We start from the raw sequence: 19159 nt of genomic DNA on the forward strand, positions 1-19159 counted from the left end.
TCCTGCATCCATCCGCCGAATTCGCCCCTTTTAGTCACCATCTGGATTTATTCCTTGCACTCATTCCCAGCCTTCATTCCCTGCAGCTGTCGCCTGAATTACCTCTCTGCATCCGTTCGACGCAATCACTTCCTGTGTTCCCTCTCTGCAGTCAGCATTGAATTCATTCCCTGCAGTCACATCGCAGTTATTCTGGACTCAGTCTCTGCTTTCACCACGCGCATTTATGTCTTGCAGTCATTCTCAGACTTCATCCAAGCAACAATTGCCTGAATGTATTCCCTACAGTCACCCCTGCATGTATTCCTTGCAGTCATCCCGCGCACTCAATCCCTGCTGCTTTTTCCAGAATTATTTTTCTGCAGCCATTTCTGTGTTCATTTCCAGCAGCCACTTCCGCGTTCCTTTTTTGCAGCTTTTACCTGAGGTCATTCCCTCCATTTATCCCCTGCGTCATTTCCTGACTTTATTCCCTGTATTATCTGCCGACATGCCCTGCAATTATTATCATTTCTTCTGCGTAGTCAGTCCACGCAGTCAGTCGCTCCCTGAATTCACTACCTTCTGCCATTACTCTTATTTCATGCAGCCGTTCATCTCTGCTTTCAGTCACTGCAGTCATTCCTTCGGCCACTTCATGAAACATCCCCCTGCGTTTTCTCCTTGCATGTATTCTCTGCAGACATTCTCTGCATTCATTTGCAACAGCCATTCCCTACAGGCATTCCTTGCATTAATGTCATGCAGTCAGTCTCGCCAGTCGCCTCCTCCATGTATTACTTGTACCCATTCCCTGTGGAGACTCCCTACTGCAGTCTTTATTTGCATTTACTCCAGGACTGCTCTTTGCAGTCATTCCTTGCATTACTTCTATAGGGGCACCAGCCTGCTCTCAAGCAATTGCTTCTAGACATTTGCTTCCCTGTAATCCTTCCGTGCTTCCACTATTTATACAATCATTCTAAATCTTCAGCTCCTGTAGTCACTCCCTACTGCAGTCTTTATTTGCATTTACTTCCTGGAGTCACTCCAGGACTGCTCTTTGCAGTCATTCCTTACATTACTTCTATAGGGGCACCAGCCTGCTCTCAAGCAATTGCTTCTAGACATTTGCTTCCCTGTAATCCTTCGGTGCTTCCACTATTTATACAATCATTCTCAAGCTTCAGTTCCTGTAGTCACTCCCTACTGCAGTCTTTATTTGCATTTACTCCAGGACTGCTCTTTGCAGTCATTCCTTACATTACTTCTATAGGGGCACCAGCCTGCTCTCAAGCAATTGCTTCTAGACATTTGCTTCCCTGTAATCCTTCCGTGCTTCCACTATTTATACAATCATTCTAAATCTTCAGTTCCTGTAGTCACTCCCTACTGCAGTCTTTATTTGCATTTATTCTTTGCAGTCGTTCCTTGCATTACTTTTATATGGGCACCAGCCATGCTCTCAAGCAATTGCTTCTAGACATTTGCTTCCCTGTAATCCTTCCGTGCTTCCACTATTTATACAATCATTCTAAATCTTCAGTTCCCGTAGTCACTCCCTACTTCAGTCTTTATTTGCATTTACTCCAGGACTGCTCTTTGCAGTCATTCCTTGCATTACTTCTATATGAGCATCAGCCATGCTCTCAAGCAATTGCTTCTAGACATTTGCTTCCCTGTAATCCTTCCGTGCTTCCACTATTTATACAATCATTCTAAATCTTCAGCTCCTGTAGTCACTCCCTACTGCAGTCTTTATTTGCATTTACTCCAGGACTGCTCTTTGCAGTCATTCCTTGCATTACTTCTATAGGGGCACCAGCCTGCTCTCAAGCAATTGCTTCTAGACATTTGCTTCCCTGTAATCCTTCCGTGCTTCCACTATTTATACAATCATTCTAAATCTTCAGCTCCTGTAGTCACTCCCTACTGCAGACTTTATTTGCATTTACTCCAGGACTGCTCTTTGCAGTCATTCCTTGCATTACTTCTATAGGGGCACCAGCCTGCTCTCAAGCAATTGCTTCTAGACATTTGCTTCCCTGTAATCCTTCCGTGCTTCCACTATTTATACAATCATTCTAAATCTTCAGCTCCTGTAGTCACTCCCTACTGCAGTCTTTATTTGCATTTACTCCAGGACTGCTCTTTGCAGTCATTCCTTGCATTACTTCTATAGGGGCACCAGCCATGCTCTCAAGCAATTGCTTCTAAACAATTGCTTCCCTGTAATCCTTCCGTGCTTCCACTATTTATACAATCATTCTAAATCTTCAGCTCCTGTAGTCACTCCCTACTGCAGTCTTTATTTGCATTTACTTCCTGGAGTCACTCCAGGACTGCTCTTTGCAGTCATTCCTTACATTACTTCTATAGGGGCACCAGCCTGCTCTCAAGCAATTGCTTTTAGACATTTGCTTCCCTGTAATCCTTCCGTGCTTCCACTATTTATACAATCATTCTCAATCTTCAGTTCCTGTAGTCACTCCCTCCTGCAGTCATTTCCCTCAGCCTTTCCCTGGAGCACTCCCCCCTTGCTGTCACAGGCTCTCTTGCTCCAGGGATAACGTCTGAGAGGGCAGTGTGCCAGCCCACGCACACTCGTGCTCTTTCGGTCGCCTAGTATGTTATCACCTAGTTCCATTTTCTGATCTGACCCTGGATAGATGGACCAGTCTTTCTCTGGCAGCCCCACTAGAACCTGGAACTCTGCCTCCCTCACTCGTCTACCCACCTGCCTGGCACCCTTTGAAAGGACCTCAAGCCCTGCTATTGATGGACATCTAGGTTCACAAGGACTTTTTCCACTGCGCCTTCATCTGGCATGCTTGTGACTGTCTCTTGTGGTAACTCTTGCACACATCCACTGGTGTAAACGCCCTAGTTTAACTACTAGAACTGTAACCCTGTATTCCGTGTGCTGTAAAGAGCTCTGATGCCTTTTGGCCACGCCTGGGCTATAAAGAACTGCACAAATAAAATAAATACAGTAGAGGAATTCCACGAAGTATGCCTGACCGTCAGTCAGCCTGTTTACCTCCAATGACCTCACACCGGATCACCTCCGCACCCAGGCTCCCTACACAGAAGTGTCCTTAGAGAAGGCACAATTAAGAGTCGAGCTCTGTAGACATGATGTGAATGAGCAGTGACCCCCATCTGTTGGGGAGGGCTGGCGGGGGGGGGGGGGGGGCGTCCAGGGGGCCTGGCGTGCTCTGGGGGCCTCGAGGTGCACTGAAGCCGGGTCTACCTCGGCAGAAAAGAACCTCGGACCGTTCAAAACATGCATGGATGTACAGAGTGCCTTCTATTTACCACAGTCAGCCTACAATCACGGGTGTTTTTTTTTTACAAGATTAGTTTAGTATCTACAGAGCAGGCGCTGTCGGCCCTGGTAATGTTATGGGGGTCACCAAACAGGCGGAGCTGGGGTGCGCTGGACTGCCGCCGCATGTCTGGGGAGAGGGGGCCCCCCAGTTTAGCCTCCCCGCCCCCATGACGAGGGGAGCCTACTCCCAGGTTCAGTGCAGGACGGACTGACAGCCCTGAGGCACCATTTCATGCCTATGTGGGTTAATGTCACATCACGGGGGCGGGGAGGGAGGCGTCGGGGGTCTTTCCTGCTAAAATCTACCCATGGACATGACAAGAGGGGGGCGAGAAAAAAGAGCATTTGGACGTGTTTCGTCTCCCTCATTGGCGGATCTTTGAACACAACGAGAAGAATGACAACACCAACGCCACTACCGTGAGGCAGAGCGTCGGTACCTACGGTGATCCGCAGGATTTTTAGTGTTTAATACACTTGTATTGAATTTCTAACATGTCATTATCGGTCAACGAATGCTTTTACAACGCAGTCTTTATATCACAACTACCATTACATTGCATGATTTTACAATGCATGCCATTATAACGCATTAAAAAAAACTACCATTACAATGCACTCCATTACAACGCATACCATTACAAGGTATAATACTTTTAGGGCAACAGTAGGGGATGTATTGGATAGTGTAGGGTTAACACATTTTATTCCCACTCCAGTGAGTGCAACAGTAGGGCAAGTGTTGGATAGTGTAGGGGTAAAATTACTATTCCCACTCCAGTGAGTGCAACAGTAGGGCAAGTGTTGAATAGTGTAAAGGGTAAAAATTACTATTCCCATGTACCCCAAAACCCATACACGCCCTAATACTTAAAAAAAATCTCCATTACTTAACTTATAATGCGTTGTAATGGCATGCGTTGGAGATACATGCGTTGTAATGACATGCGTTGTAATGGCGGGAAGGACAGATGGAATGCTTCCAGAGGGGACGGCCCTCACCAGTGGGTTCCTCGCCAGGTCCATGCCAGCTATCGCCTTACTCCTTCCAAAAACTCACGCTAATATGACCCGAACGGGGGTTCTGACCCGAACGGGGGGTGTATGTGAGTGTATCCAGCTCACTGCCGCCCCCAGCAGGGTTCAGCTTTGCTCTGCTACATGAATGAAGCCAGCCAAGGAATACGGGGCATCACTATATTTTTTCGTGGACTAGTTCTTGCCCCTGAGAGTGGCGCGTATATGTACCCTGTCCCATAAGGCCATCTGGCAGTGGCCGAGGGGCTGATCTGACAGGTCAGTGAATTTGTTTCCTCCGTGCTTTCAGTAAGATCAGGTGAGATTTGACACTCACAGTTTATCACACGCCGACCAGATCAGGTTCACGATTCTGACCCCACGTGCGTGCATGCATTACCACGGATTACTTCTTGACAGTATGACTGGGTATGGTGTTTCTTTGTTAGTTTTTGGTGAGGGGTCACGGCATGGTTACGATTTTGGTTTATCTCCTGTGATGAGCAATCCGTATTGTCTGGCAGGTTTCATGGCTGTTAGTTATGAAAAGTAAACACCTTTGTACTCATCAAGTGTCCCATACAGTTTGCATAATATACAAAATAAGACTTTCTTTGCCTGACAGTATTTTTCTGTACTTGGGATCCAGTGGCCAACTACCTGTGACCACCTCTATCTTAGAATAATGAACTCTGCCCTGAGGTAGGTTGATACCTACCATTTATGGTCTATCGGTACAGAGGTGACACCTGAATTTAACAACTTATCTCCAAATATTACCCAATAGATGTTGTGCCAGACAGCGCTGTTTTGCCCTTAAGAGACACTTGTAAACCACATATTGGGTTGAAACGTCGACACTGTGATTAGGGCATGCCTTATATGTATACAAACCGAGGGCATTCTTTTGGAAATACATACTGTACTACTGTAGTATATAGAACCCATGGGACACCCCCTTTGTGTATATTTTAAATGTGTATCATTGTTAATACAGCACACCACTGCATCTCTGCACTACGCCGCGCACACCACTCCTTACCTCGGACTCAGCCTGCTGTGAGCCGCCACGCCTCGCCGGACCTGTTTCGCGGGTCCCGCTTCGCGGCTTTCAGCGGCTGCTGCACTCTAAGGGGCATCACCTGTGGATCAGCAAACCGGCAGGGCTGCGAGGGTAGAGCGGAGGACTCCACGGACCAGGAGTCCCCGCGCGCCCGATTCCAGCTGGGCTCCTCTCCCTGCCGGCCCCGCCCCCACCTCCGCAAGCCTTAAGCGGGAGACAAGCGCATCTTGGGCGGATTCTCTGCACTACGCCGCGCACACCACTCCTTACCTCGGACTCAGCCTGCTGTGAGCCGCCACGCCTCGCCGGACCCGCTTCGCGGGTCCCGCTTCGCGGCTTTCAGCGGCTGCTGCACTCTAAGGGGCATCACCTGTGGATCAGCAAACCGGCAGGGCTGCGAGGGTAGAGCGGAGGACTCCACGGACCAGGAGTCCCCGCGCGCCCGATTCCAGCTGGGCTCCCCTCCCTGCCGGCCCCGCCCCCTCGGTGTACTTTGCAAATCTACAAAAAGGAGGTAACAGCCCCGCTGCGCGGGAGGGCGCCGGGAGAAGCCCGGGACAAGGGCGGGACCGTCTGTGGCCGTCCGGGGCCGAAGGAGGCCGGGTCGGGCCCATTCCCTTAATCCCAGTCTCCAATACGAACAAGGTAATGCCCTCGCCACCATCACGAGAAACTCCATCAAGGGAAGGGGCCCCCAGTACAGGGACTTTGGACAATTATTTTAAATCTGCTAAGGGAGATGCGGGCAAGGAAAGCTCACTAGAGAAACGTAGGGCGGAGCGCAGGCGCTCCATAGAATCCATGAAAAACAGACCATTGAATGAGATTATCCCTTACCCCATTTCCCAAGAGGAAGGTACGCCCCCTAACAGCTCAAATCCCCCGACCCTCGAGGACTTTCCCCTTTTACTTAGGGATATTCCCTCCACCCCAGGGAGAGAGCCCGGAAAGAACGCAGAGTCAACCGCCCCATTGTTATCCGTTACTCCTGTTAACCTGGTAACCCAAACTCCCCCTATGCAAATAGCGAAGAAGAGTAAGCCAAAACCAAATGTTGTGGTGGAGGTGCATAGGCCTCCGCCTAGTAAACGCACCAGGAAGTCAATAGGGGGACGGGGGAAATCTAAATTATCTCATCTTGATTTTGGCAAGAAACATACTAATATACTCCTACCAGGGAAGGTTATTGAGATCGTGCCTACCATTCCACCTCCTAAGGCTCAAAGCCCCACCATAGCTGTTACTACCAAGGAACCAGAGGCTAACACATCGAACAAAATCCCTCCACTCACAGCCTCAGGGAGTATTGAATTTTTATTCCGCTCCCTCCTGCAGCCCATTAGCGATAGTCTGAAAAAAGTTGAGATTAGGCTCACTTTATTAGAAACATCTCTTACTACCCTGAACACCTTAGTCAGTAAGCAAACTAAGCTAGTGGGAACTCACCTTTCTGTTGGGGACCCTCCAAAAGTAGGAGCTTCAACAACTGCCAATAAGGTCCCCCCCCAGAATGCGCCATCTGCCCCCCCTTTGCAACCACTTATGGCTATCCCACTCCAGGCACAGCATAACAATCAAACTAATAGACCTACACAATCAATAGACCATGCCCCTCATAGATCTCAGGCGGAGACTAATGGAAGATGCCAGGAAGACGGTAATGCCCCCCCACACTCTCCGGTCCGGCCAGCCCCAAGACCACGGAGGCCAGACCTCCCGCCAGAAGCCAATAGCCTAACGGTGGTTTTAGCAGGTGCCCCCCATCTAAGATCAGGGGAAAATGAAGATTATCAATCCCTTAAGAAAAAGGTCATCAAATGGCTTAATTGGAACCGACCCCTACCATCCCATTTTAACAACGAGATTATTATGGTGAGAAGGGTCCCTTGGTTAGGGAAGACCAGAAAAACCATAATAGGGGACTGTATTCTGGTAACTTTTAAAGATCCGGGCACTGTTCTGCACATCTGTGAAGGAGTAAATAGATCACTGGATTCCACCATACAGACCCTCCCAGTATCCTTCTTCTTCCCCCCCATTCGCATGCACCAGGCTCCATCGCATGATGAATGGACAAGGGTGGAACGCAGACGTAGACATAAGGTCTATGCACAACGCCCGCATTTCCAACCGCCGGACACACCCTATTTCCATTTTAATCGTTTCAATTGCTTGAACGGCTTGGACGGGGTTGACTGACTTACTGTATACAAGCCAGTGACCTGGGATAATGGCTCCTGCGGACTTTCTGAACCTTCCACCGTGGCTACTGGCATAACCCCTGGCCTATCGAACGATCTAGTGGCTCTCGATTACGGCATCAGCGGATCTTCCCACCCATCCGCTGATAATGTAGCCACAGCTGAGGGGATAGCCAAGGACCTTTTTCTTACGGACAACGGTTCGCTTACACTCTCTGAGCCACTTGCACCCTCTGCTGCCCTTGCCCCAGGCCTTGCAACAGAAGTGGGGCCCGGAACTATCTCCCCTAACCCCTATGGCATGGCAACCAATACCCCTGAACATTTGAAGCTAATTTGCTGGAACATTGCGGGATTGGCCAACAAACTGGATGAGCCGGACTGGATAAACTACATCGAGACTGGCGACGTATGTATGTTCCAGGAAACCTGGGCCAGAGAGGATTACGGGCACCAAGGCTATACATCTTTCTCCATCCCAGCAAGGTGGGAAGGCAAAGGCCGCCCATCAGGGGGGCTCACGACGTGGGTTGCATCTCATTTGGGCTGCGTGGCCACACGGTGGCCGTTTAATTCTGATGATATCCTTGTGGTCTCACTACTATGGCCAAACAAAGTTAAACTTGTGCTGGTTAACATCTATTCCAGGCCGATGGGAATGGCAAAGGAATCACCAACCATTGATGAACTTTCGAATTTTTTATCTGAACTGCCGAATGATTCATACTATGTGGTGGGTGGGGATTTTAATTCTCATTTTGAGCCACTCCCCGGCCTCCTGGAAGGGTTCTCATCGGAAGAAGAGGCTAGGTGGGCAGTACCCTTGGTGGAAGCTCCACCCCCGAAAGCCTGGACCCTACTAGCACTGCAAATTACTGCCCTCACTCTAAGGTTCGGACTCAGAGCCTGTAACGGGCGAACAAAATCCGACATACCCAGTAAAAATACTTACAATAGACTGGGGAGAGAGTCCCACTTGGACTATGTCTTGGCCCAACTAGTGAGGTGGCCGACAATACAGGATTTTAGGGTGATGGAAAGGACCGATAGCGACCACAACGCCCTTGAGCTTGACCGTGTCCACCCAGGCCCCCAAGCTTCAGTGTCTAAAGTGGAAGGGAACAACCCTGCGCTTCTCCTGGATAACAGCAGGAGAAGAATCAGGTGGGAGCACATGGTTACAAACAAGGATAAACTCCCTCTGCTCTATGCGGAGATTACTCCCATCTTGGAAATCGTGGGGAGCCTTGACATCGAGGCAAACAATAGAGACTCACAGATCAAACTGTATAAAACCCATGAGGAACTTATAAAAGCTGCGGCACCTCATTTCACTTGTAGTTCACGAAAGTCAAGGGAGAGGCGCCAAGGCAAAACACAGTGGTACAATATAGCATGTAGACGGGGCAAAACAGAACTTCTTGGAGTAATTAAGGAGGGTATAGGAGGGGAACGCCTTAAACAAAGCAGGCGAGCCTATAAGAATCTTCTTGTCCAGGCTAAAGTAGAATGGGAGGAAAACCAGTGGGAAGAACTCACTAAGGCCCTAGCGATCCAAGATCAACGCTTGTTCTGGAGGACCGTGAATGGGGGATCAGGGAGTCTACATTCGGCACTAGAGCCTAATATAGCACCTGGGGTGTGGCAGGCCCATTTCCAGTCCCTATACAGCTCTGAGCCGGGAGAACTCCCTGCTCCTATTGAGGTGGATTGGCCGGGCTGCCAAGGGGATCCAATAACACTAGGTGAGGTTACTGCTGCTATCTCAGGTCTGGCTTCGGGGAAGGCGCCGGGACTGGACGGCTTACCGGGGGACTTCTTTAAACAGGAGCCCACTGTCTGGGCGCCTTACCTTGTTGCCCTTTTCAACAGTGTTCTCGGTGGGATGGAAATCCCTAGTACTTGGCTGGGGGCAGAGGTGGTCCCCATCTTTAAAAAGGGCTCGCCCCTCCTCCCAGTCAACTACAGACCGATTAGTCTGATAGATGTAGCACAGAAGCTGTTCGGTAGGGTTTTGCTGAACAGGCTTCAGGATTGGATGGAGGAGGTGGGCGCCCTTAGTCCCTACCAGGCGGGATTTAGGAAGGGGGTATCCACAGTGGACCAGGTTTTTAGATTGAATCTGATCTACTGGAGGACAGCAAAGTTCGAGGGCGGCAGTTTGTACACAATTTTTGTGGACCTACGGGCTGCCTTCGACTTGGTGCCCAGGGGGAAACTTTGGAGCGTCCTGGCAGAGATGGGTGTACCCCCAGATATCCTATTGATCTTGCAGAGGCTGCACCACAATAATTACGCCCGTGTGAGGTGTGGGAGGTCGGGGGAACTGACTGACAGATTCCCCGTTGGCCGAGGGGTAAGACAGGGCTGCGTGCTGGCGCCGACCCTGTTTTGCCTCTTCGTCAACTGGGTAATCGCCCATCTCAATGCCACCGACTATACTGACGCCCCCAAACTAAATGGCAGCAGGGTGCCCGCAATTATGTTTGCGGACGACACACTGTTGCTATCTAAAACCCCCATGGGTATACAAAGGATACTTGATTCCTTCGTGGCTTTCTGCCTTGATAGAGGGCTAGAAATCAATGCTACAAAAACCAAATTCATGGTTTTGAACCCGAGCCAGAAACAGCGCCCGAATCCACAACTGGGAGCCGTGCGGCTTGAGAGAGTAGCCACCTTTGAATATCTTGGTGTGACCCTCAACGAAACCATGACCTGGGGATCCCACCAGAGTAGGGCAAACCTCAAACTAATACAAACTACTGGGGGTATCTCCCGGATGATGACCGGCTCGTCATACCGCCCATTGGGGGCTTTAATCCAGATATATAAGGCACAGGCTAGGGGGGCGATTATGTACGGGGCTGAATTGTGGGGCCATATGCCCTGCCGGAACCTGTCACTAACAGAAAATAAGTTTATAAGACAGATAGCCGCACTTCCCCCTAGTACCCCGCTCCTCCCCTTGAGGCTTGATTTAGGGCTACCACCACTAGCTGACGAGATAAGCTTGAGACCCATTGCCTTCTGGCGTAGGCTATGGAGCAGCAATGATCTCGCCGACTATAGGGCGGAACTGGCCGAATTACTGAATCACCCCAAGGCGCTTAGCATTCCCTGGGTCAAAAATATTCAAGTTACCTGTGCGGAACTGGGGCTCCCTGATTTGTGGACTGAGCCGGCGAATGTAGCTCCAAACATCTCCAAGAGGTCCCTGGCGAATTTGTACCACGAACACAAATGGGCAGGGGCCCAAGCTACCCAGCCAGAGGGGTCCCTATCATCTGTGTTCCTGCAAAGCAAGGATCTCTATAGATTTGAGAAGGCATTGGATCCTATCTATCCCACACTTGCTAGGAAGTTGTTCCTCCAATGGAGATACGGCACATTGCCTTTTCGGTCCTTTACAAGCTCCTGGTCATCGGCTTCCTCCACAAAGCACTGTCCTGTCTGTGCTGACAAGGAGGAAAACGACTTGCACGTGGTCGTCTTCTGCCCAGCCTACAAGGCAGCTAGAAAATACTGGCTCCTCCCTTTGATAAGGAATTTGGGTGGCAGGGAATATGCACCAATGTACAGGATTTTAAAAACCGATGTTTCCGGCCCAACTGTTTTTGCACTTTCCAAATTCTTTACTAATGTCTGGTATACGCGTAATCGCTTTTTAAAAATGCTGGGTAGCACCTAGAAATTCTTCTCTTTTTTAAGATGTTTTTAAGTCTGTATAATATCCTTTTAACATATGTACTTAATGTTTTATCTGTTTATGACAGAGTTACATGTGATTTTTATTTGTACTGTGTATCTTTTATGACCGAATGGTCGAAATAAAGATTGGAAATGAATGAGCATTGCATAATCTGCACCGCTTTATTTTTGTATGAAAGATTGCACCTACTTTGAGCATAAATTCTGCAATCTGTTTGAAATGTAGAGAAATAATGCTATATTTAGTGCATACCAAAAAGAGGCACACAGAACCATTGATTCTGTTTCTTGCAGGTCAGTGTGGACCACTTTTTATTTTGGCTTCTTGTGAGTCTGTTTAAGGTCATGTGGGCCAGTTTATCTTTACCAGTTCAAAACTGCCATGATTTGCAAACGTGGGCCACTATTTTAGCTATCTGATTAGCTAGTGGGGGGCCACTTTTATTTTGTTCCGGGCCCATTTGCTGTCTCAGTCTGACACTGCTCTGCCTATGTAGTATTTTACTCCCTTGGTCATCGTTCACATTGAGGGCTCATTTTTTTCTCCCATTGCTTCCAGAAGTGCAGAACTCACCAGATCTACCGACTGCTTAAGAAGGTTGAGGATCATTGATGCTGTGCATGTGAACCACGTGTATCCTTATCAATTGCTTGAAGTGTGTCAGAGTGCAGGTCCTCCCTCCCCTCACATCAGGGTGCTCATCCAGTTACGAACCTTTCCTCCTCTCCAAGTTAAACTCTTTCTTTAACTGGTAAAACAATCTAATCTTATCTTGCTGAAAGAGTTCACTCACCAGTGCATGGCGTATTTGCTGCTAAGTACAAAAGGCTCGACTATGCATCACTGTGGCGAGCTCAGTGCAGCCTAGTATTGGAGTAAATTAATGGGGGATATGAGGTAAGCCCCTTTCTAACACCTGCTGCATCCCACACTGTCACTTTGGTCCTGGTCACCGATGAGTTATATGTAGGCGTGTTTTTCTCTGAGGTCACTGTAACCATGCAGCTTTCCACAATGATCTGCCTTCAATGTGTGATCTTTAGAGTGCCACTCTTTCTGTGCCACGTGGTGACCATTGCATTAGATGTCTGTCATAGGGGTAATGCCTGAAAATACCTCAGTAGATGCGATGTGCCCAGCATGTGCTCCTTGGGCATATGAGTTCCCTGATACCACCCAAACCTGGATCTTTAGCCTTGCCATATAAAGTCAATATATAGCTCTTGTAAACTTTGGATCTCAATTTTTTGGTTTGGTGAGGACTAGTGTGCGAAAAGGTAATCATCACTTTTACCACGGCTATATGCAGAACCTATGACATATTTTGTGCATGCCAGCTAATGAGATCCACCCTACCTGCATGTGTTACCTTTTACAAATTCCTGGTTTGGGTGCCCGATAAGATCTTGAAGATAACTGTTTCCAGGGAGTTGATTCCCCCCCCTCCTGCCAGGCTGGCATGTTTATCTGGAGTTCCTGCATTATTGTGGAGACTTTATTTGCTAGCCCTTCTGATTTTGAGAGATTAACCTTAAATCCTGAAACCTTATAAAAATGTTGAAGTTCCAACATCGGAGATAACTGAAGGTTAATAGGGGCTGAGAATGATGTCTGAACAACCTGTTGCTTTGTAGACGGCTGGGCCTAATTTCACACCATGTATATGTAGGTCGACTCACAGAAGATGTTTGAGAGGCTCAAAGAGCAATCAATCCACAGACTCATATTTCTCCTTATAAATATCCTCTCTGTAAGTCTATGCTCTATGCTTATTCTGCCCTCTGGAGTATGGTAATGCGCAAGTAGACCTCTTAAGAACATTTTTCCTAAAGACTGCTTTTTCTACAATATCAGTCTTGAATGCCAAATCCACCCTATTAAACAAGTTACTTACCTTCTGTAACACCTTATCTAGTAGAGACTCTGTCTAGCTGCTGATTTGGACCTTAGAATTAGCCCCCTATGACAGCCTGGGCCTGGAATTTTTTTGCGAGGAGTATCCCTGCAGGTTGATAAGTGGCGTTGTTCGGCTCCGCGCGGTGTCATCTGCACTGGAAGTGATGTGCATGAGGCCTATATAGGCGCCTCCCCAGAGTGAAGGCGGCATTTTTTTTTCACGACTTTCTATGCCAGAAGCACAGAACCATGAAGAATAGTGAACACTGGTGTGTGAAACTGGGCACATACTTTCACTCTTAATTCATTCGCAGAGCGGGTAAGATGGGTGGGTCGGTAAAGGAAACTGTGGCTAGATAGTCTCTCTACTAGATAAGGCGGTACCAAGGGTAAGTTACTAGTTCATCTGATAGAGATTTCTAGCTGCAGACTCCTTACCTTGGAATTGATACACAAGTACTAACTCCCCGGAGGTGTGACTGCAACATGGATTACACTAACCATCTTGATGGACCCTACAGTTAAGGCAGTCATGCTTCATAAATGTGTGCAGGTAAGCCCACTTTGCTGCTTGACAAATATCTAGGATGTGTACTCTAAGAGCTAATGCACTGGTCGGAACTTTGGCTCTGGTAGAGTGTGCTTGCAAACCTTCAGGAGGTTACTTCATGGCCAGTGAATAGCATCAGATCTTGATGCAGAGCACTATCCATCGTGAGATTGTACGTTTCTGCACCACATTTATTTTTTTGGCTACAACATGCCCCACAAATAGTAGACCGTACACCCGGAACTCTTTTATACAGTCAAGGTAGAACAACAACACTCTTTTTGGGACCAGACAATGGAATCTCTCCTCTTCTTTAGAGGGATGAGGCGGAGCATAACAAGTAGGCAGGGTGATGGATTGGCTTGCATGAAAGGGAGTGACCAACTTTGTTAGGAAGGATGCCCTGGTCCAAAGGACCAGCTGTCTGGGTAGATGGTAAAGTACGGAGGCTGAGATGACGAAGCCTGAAGCTCACTGTTTCTCTGGGCAGATGTTATTGACACTAGAAAAGTAGTTTTTCAACAGTGAGGAGCCTGATAGGGCAGTTGTGTTATGGTTTGAAAGGAGCGTTCATGAGAAATGTTAGGACTAAATTAAGGTACCACTGTGGCATAATGAAGGGTGAAGCCGGGTAAAGTGTTGGAGACCTTTAAAAAATATATGTACAATAGGGGACTTTAAGAGGGATGGCTGATCTGGGAACTGCAATAATGCCAATAAGGTAGAATGATGGGCTTTTAAGGTGCCCAAAGCAGAGACCAACTGGGCTAGAGTAAGAATAAAAAGAACATCGAAAAGGAGTGCAGATAGAGAGTCAACTTGCTTATCTGTACACCATGCCACAAACCTGTTCTAATGGTAGGTGTATGCCATCTTGGTGGAGGGATGTCTGGCTGTCAAGATAATGTAAGTATGTATGTATCGCCTATTTATATAGCGCTAAATGTCACCCAAAGAGTATCCTGGCGCTGCAGACATCGGGTGGGAGGTTGAAAGCTGTCAACTGTCACTACTTCATCTCCATGTATGAAGGCGAAGAGTTCAGGTGCAGAACTCTACCCTTTTGCTGCAACAGAAGAACCTCTAAAAGAGGCAGCCTGATCGGAGCACCCATGCTCATGCCCAACAGCTCGGGAAACCAGATTCTCCAGGCCCAATCCATAGCCACAAGAACTACTTGGGCCCTGCAGTTTCTTCATCTTCTTGAGAACTCTGGGTAGGAGTGGTATTGGCAGAGAGGCATACAGGAGGACTGAGTTCCACTTGAGACTTAAAGCGTCTCTCAGTGAGAGCCGCCTTGGAAACTCCAATGCACAAATCTGCTGACATTGGGCTTTAGAACCAAGTTCTCCCCATCCTCTGGATGGAGACGCCATTTGTGATATGCTGATATGTCAACAGAAATCATTCGCAGACACGTAGACGAAGGTCAGACAGTGGCTTTGGTCCTGTTGGAATTCAGCACTGCATTCGAGGGCTGGATAGACCGGCCTTGGAGTGGCTGAGATCCTACTTACAGAATCGAAGCTTCCAAGTATCCCAAAGACCGTATTATTCTAAAAGCATTGTGCTGGCTCAAGGGATTCCCCAGGGCTCAATACATAGCCCCACTCTGTTTAACCTATATATGGCCCCTCTGGCAGACATTTTTGTGAAATACGCCATTAGTGTCATGTCATATGCAGATGACACGCAACTGGTGGTGTCACTATCTCAATCTCATGAAGAGGCAGCCACCAATTTCTCCAACTGTTTACAGGAGCTGGCAGTCTGGATGTCAAGTAACTGTTTAAAGTTAAACGGCAGTAAGACAGAGGTTCTAATCGTGGGTAAGGCTCCCTCGATATGGTCCTCCTCGTGGTGGCCACAGACACTGGGCTCCATCCCCTCCCCCAGTAACCAGGTTAAGAACTTGGGGATGTGGCTGGACTCTAAGCTCTCCTTTGATCACTACACCAGGATTGTGGCCGGGAAGTGCTTTGGAATAATGAAAGGCCTTCCGAAGATCTTAGATGCGCTTCCCGTAGCCGCCAGATAAACTCTAGTCCATGCGTTGGTGACTTCCCGCCTGGACTACAGGAACGCTTTATATCTAGGAGCTAGGGGTAAGTGAGACTTCAATGTATTCAGAACGCTGTGGCTCACCTTGTTCTGATGCTGCCCAGGAGAGCTCCCTCCAGGAATGCCCTCGCTGCCCTACACTGGCTCCCGGTGAGGGAGAGAATGCTTTTTAAAGCTCTATGTGTCAGTCACCGCATTCTGCAGGGAAACAGGCCGAGCTATGTACATAGTCTCATTCCCCCCTACACTCCTACCCGGGACTTGAGGTCTTTGGGGACGGGACAGGTTAAGATTCCAGTAATCAGAAGAGTGAGAATAAGTGGCCGATCTTTCCGCTACCTAGCAGCTAAACACTGGAATGTCCTCCCTCTGGCTCTCCGGACAGAACCATCGGAAAGGCTCTTTCGGAAAAAAATAAAGACCTGGCTCTTCCGCATAGAGGTTTACCTCTTAGCTGTCTCAGGTTACTGCAACAGACAGGGCGACTGGCTGCAGCACGGGCATACACTAGTGAGTGTAACCATGCGATTTATAAGCTTACTTACTATCATTTAGAAGAGCTGGGGACACAAGGAACCACCCAGGAACCCCACGGATGCTGTGTACAGAGTGGAAACACAGCTGCCTATCCAACAGAAATCAACAGGAAGTTTTCAGTTGCAGCTGTTAAGAAGAAGGACCCTTCCCAGTGGACCCCGAAGAAACCCTGTGGAAGACAGAAGGTGGTGAGGCACCCCACCTGTGAATTCCCCAGGAACCAGGACATCTACACCAGGGAAGCCGGGTGCAAAGGTGCAAAGTGATGTTGGATGGAGGACTTTAGGAAAGATGCAGCTGGAGAAAACCATGCAAGAGTACGATTGAATCCAAGGATGGATTCTTGAAGTGAAGAACCTGTAAGCAGAGGGGACAAAGTCTATGCCACTCGGAGGTGACCAAGAGGCATGGAAGAGGAATGCTTACAAATGTCGGACTGTTTAGAAGAGTTGACGGTGACCTTGTCGCTGCAGCTGTGAAGACCAGGTGATGCCGAGGAAGACCAGGAGCCATGCACAAACCTTCCCACCTCAGAATTTGAGAACCAGGGGGTCGGTGTCCGGTGAGAGCCCCAACAAGCCTTGGCAGCTGCAACAGGCATGGAAAGCGAAGAAGGAGCAACGTTGGGACCAGCAAGGTCCGAGGGACTCACCACAAGCAGAATAGTTAGAGCAGGCCCCAAGCAAGCATGAGAGCCCACTGGAGCAAAAGAAGACCCTCAAGAGGACCCACAGGTCTAAGGAAAAGTAGCAAGAGGACCTTGAGCAGCTCACCAAGAAGGAAGGCCCACGCTGCAGAGGATGTCGTGAGGACGCTGTACTTGGCAGGAAGAGATGCTGGAGGCTGGAGCTTCTTGTAGCCCGAAGATCTCTAGATTGCAGAACCAACAAGCATTGGCAAAGGCAAGTCAACACAGTGCACAGGGGTTCGGTGCCAGCAGTTCCAACAAGGGATACTGGCTTCAAAATTGCAGAGAGGACAGGTCGGGCCTCCAGGGAGTTGCATAATTACCACCTGTGTTGCTGAGCCTTTCGAACTCCGTGGGACGTCAGGAGCAGCAGACCAGTCAGCTTTGTTGAGGTGCCTGCAGATTCAGGGGAGCGACTCCTTCACTCCAAGGGAGATTATTTTGGGTGTCCTTGATACCCACAGATCTCTTGAAGATCATGGAAGAAACACATATGACCAAAAAGACTTGCAGAACAACGAGACCAGGAGTAGCAGCATGCCATCTCGGTTCCATGCGAAGTCCAAGTGTCCAGACGGTCAAAGAGTGATTTGGTTTCAGTTTTGCGTCTTGTCCCACGATGAATCCGAAGAGTCACCCACAGTTGAGCCCTTAGGTACCCCAGGGAAAGGGTTGGAATGACTCAGGGGTCCCTACCCGAGGAGGGGCTGGACAGAGGGGAGGATACTCCCATATCCTTTGTCCAGTTTCACACCGGAGTGGAAGCGCAGGGCTCCGAGAACTGCTTCCAACTGGAGTATGCAATTAGAGCACCAAATGTGCCCTTCACAGCAGTCTGGTGGTGCTGGGAAGTGCCCCCAACCCAGCTCAATACACTAAGTCCAGTCTGGGAGATGGACACACCTCCCTGTGACAGGAAAAAATTTTCTACCTTCCCCAGCTCGAGCTTGGCTCAGCAGCAGGAGGGAAGAATCGTGTATGTGGTCAACAGCAGCACTAGCTTGCGGGCAGACCCTGAAAGGCTGTTACCGGGAGTACGGAGAAGAACCCCAGGAGAGCCCCCCAGAACATGGGATCAAAATTCAAACACTAGAATCGGTGTTGGGGTATGATTCCAACATGTTTGATACCAAACATGACGGTGCAGCCACTATGTAGTTAGACATAGCGTAATGATGGATGGCCACTATATGTATCAAAATGGCTGCTGCACTTACAAAGCCTGAATAATCGACTCTGGGGTTTGTAGGGGTGTCCTGCTCATGCAGGGGCACCCTCACACTTATAACCAAGCCCCCCACCTTCAGGACTGAAAGACCTGCTATAGGGGTGACTTATTGGTTTTAAGTGTAGTGACCTTAGATTTAAGAAAACATAAATCAGTCATGAGATGGCAGGCCTGTAGTTACAGTTTAAGTGGTCTCTCTTGGGTGGCACAATACATGCTGCAGCCCATGGAAGACCCCTGGTGTGCCTATGCTCTGGGTACCTCAGTACCATATACTAGGGACTTACAAGGGTACGCCAGTAGCCAATTGTGGAGGAACTCAAGTACTTACCATGATCAATTTAGGAAGGAAGCACATTGAATTGGGTCCTGGTTAGCAGGATCCCAGTCAGAATAGTTGAAAAAACATACTGACACCAGCAAAAAGTGGGCGTAACCATAAAAGAAGATGCAACGTTCCTACATCCATGAATATCTGAACCAGCCATCCCCTGACTGAAGGAAGGAAGGCCTTCAATGCCAGGCAAATTGCTCTGAGTGCCAACAGGTTGATGTGGAGTCTGGCTTCTGCTGGAGACCAGAGCCTTCTGATCTCCACCTCTCCCAAATGGCCGCCACAGCCCAGAAGTGATGTGTCTCTCACCACATTCAGCTCTGGTTGGGGAAGGGAGAGAGGTTTACCACTGACCCATTCGCGATTCCCTCCGAGGTCTGGACCATGTCGAAGAGATTCTCCTTATGTTGTGCCCTCTGGGCTTTGAGGTCCCAGTAAGGAGCCCTCATATGCCAACGGGCATGTGTAATAAGAAGGATATAGGAGGATATGCGGCCGAGCAGCCTCAAAGTCAGCCTCACCAAAATCGAGGATAGAGGCTGAAACATAGGTATCATAGCCT

This window comes from Lissotriton vulgaris, chromosome 12 (genome assembly GCF_964263255.1).
Source record: "Lissotriton vulgaris chromosome 12, aLisVul1.2, whole genome shotgun sequence".
NCBI classification, from domain to species: domain Eukaryota; kingdom Metazoa; phylum Chordata; class Amphibia; order Caudata; family Salamandridae; genus Lissotriton; species Lissotriton vulgaris.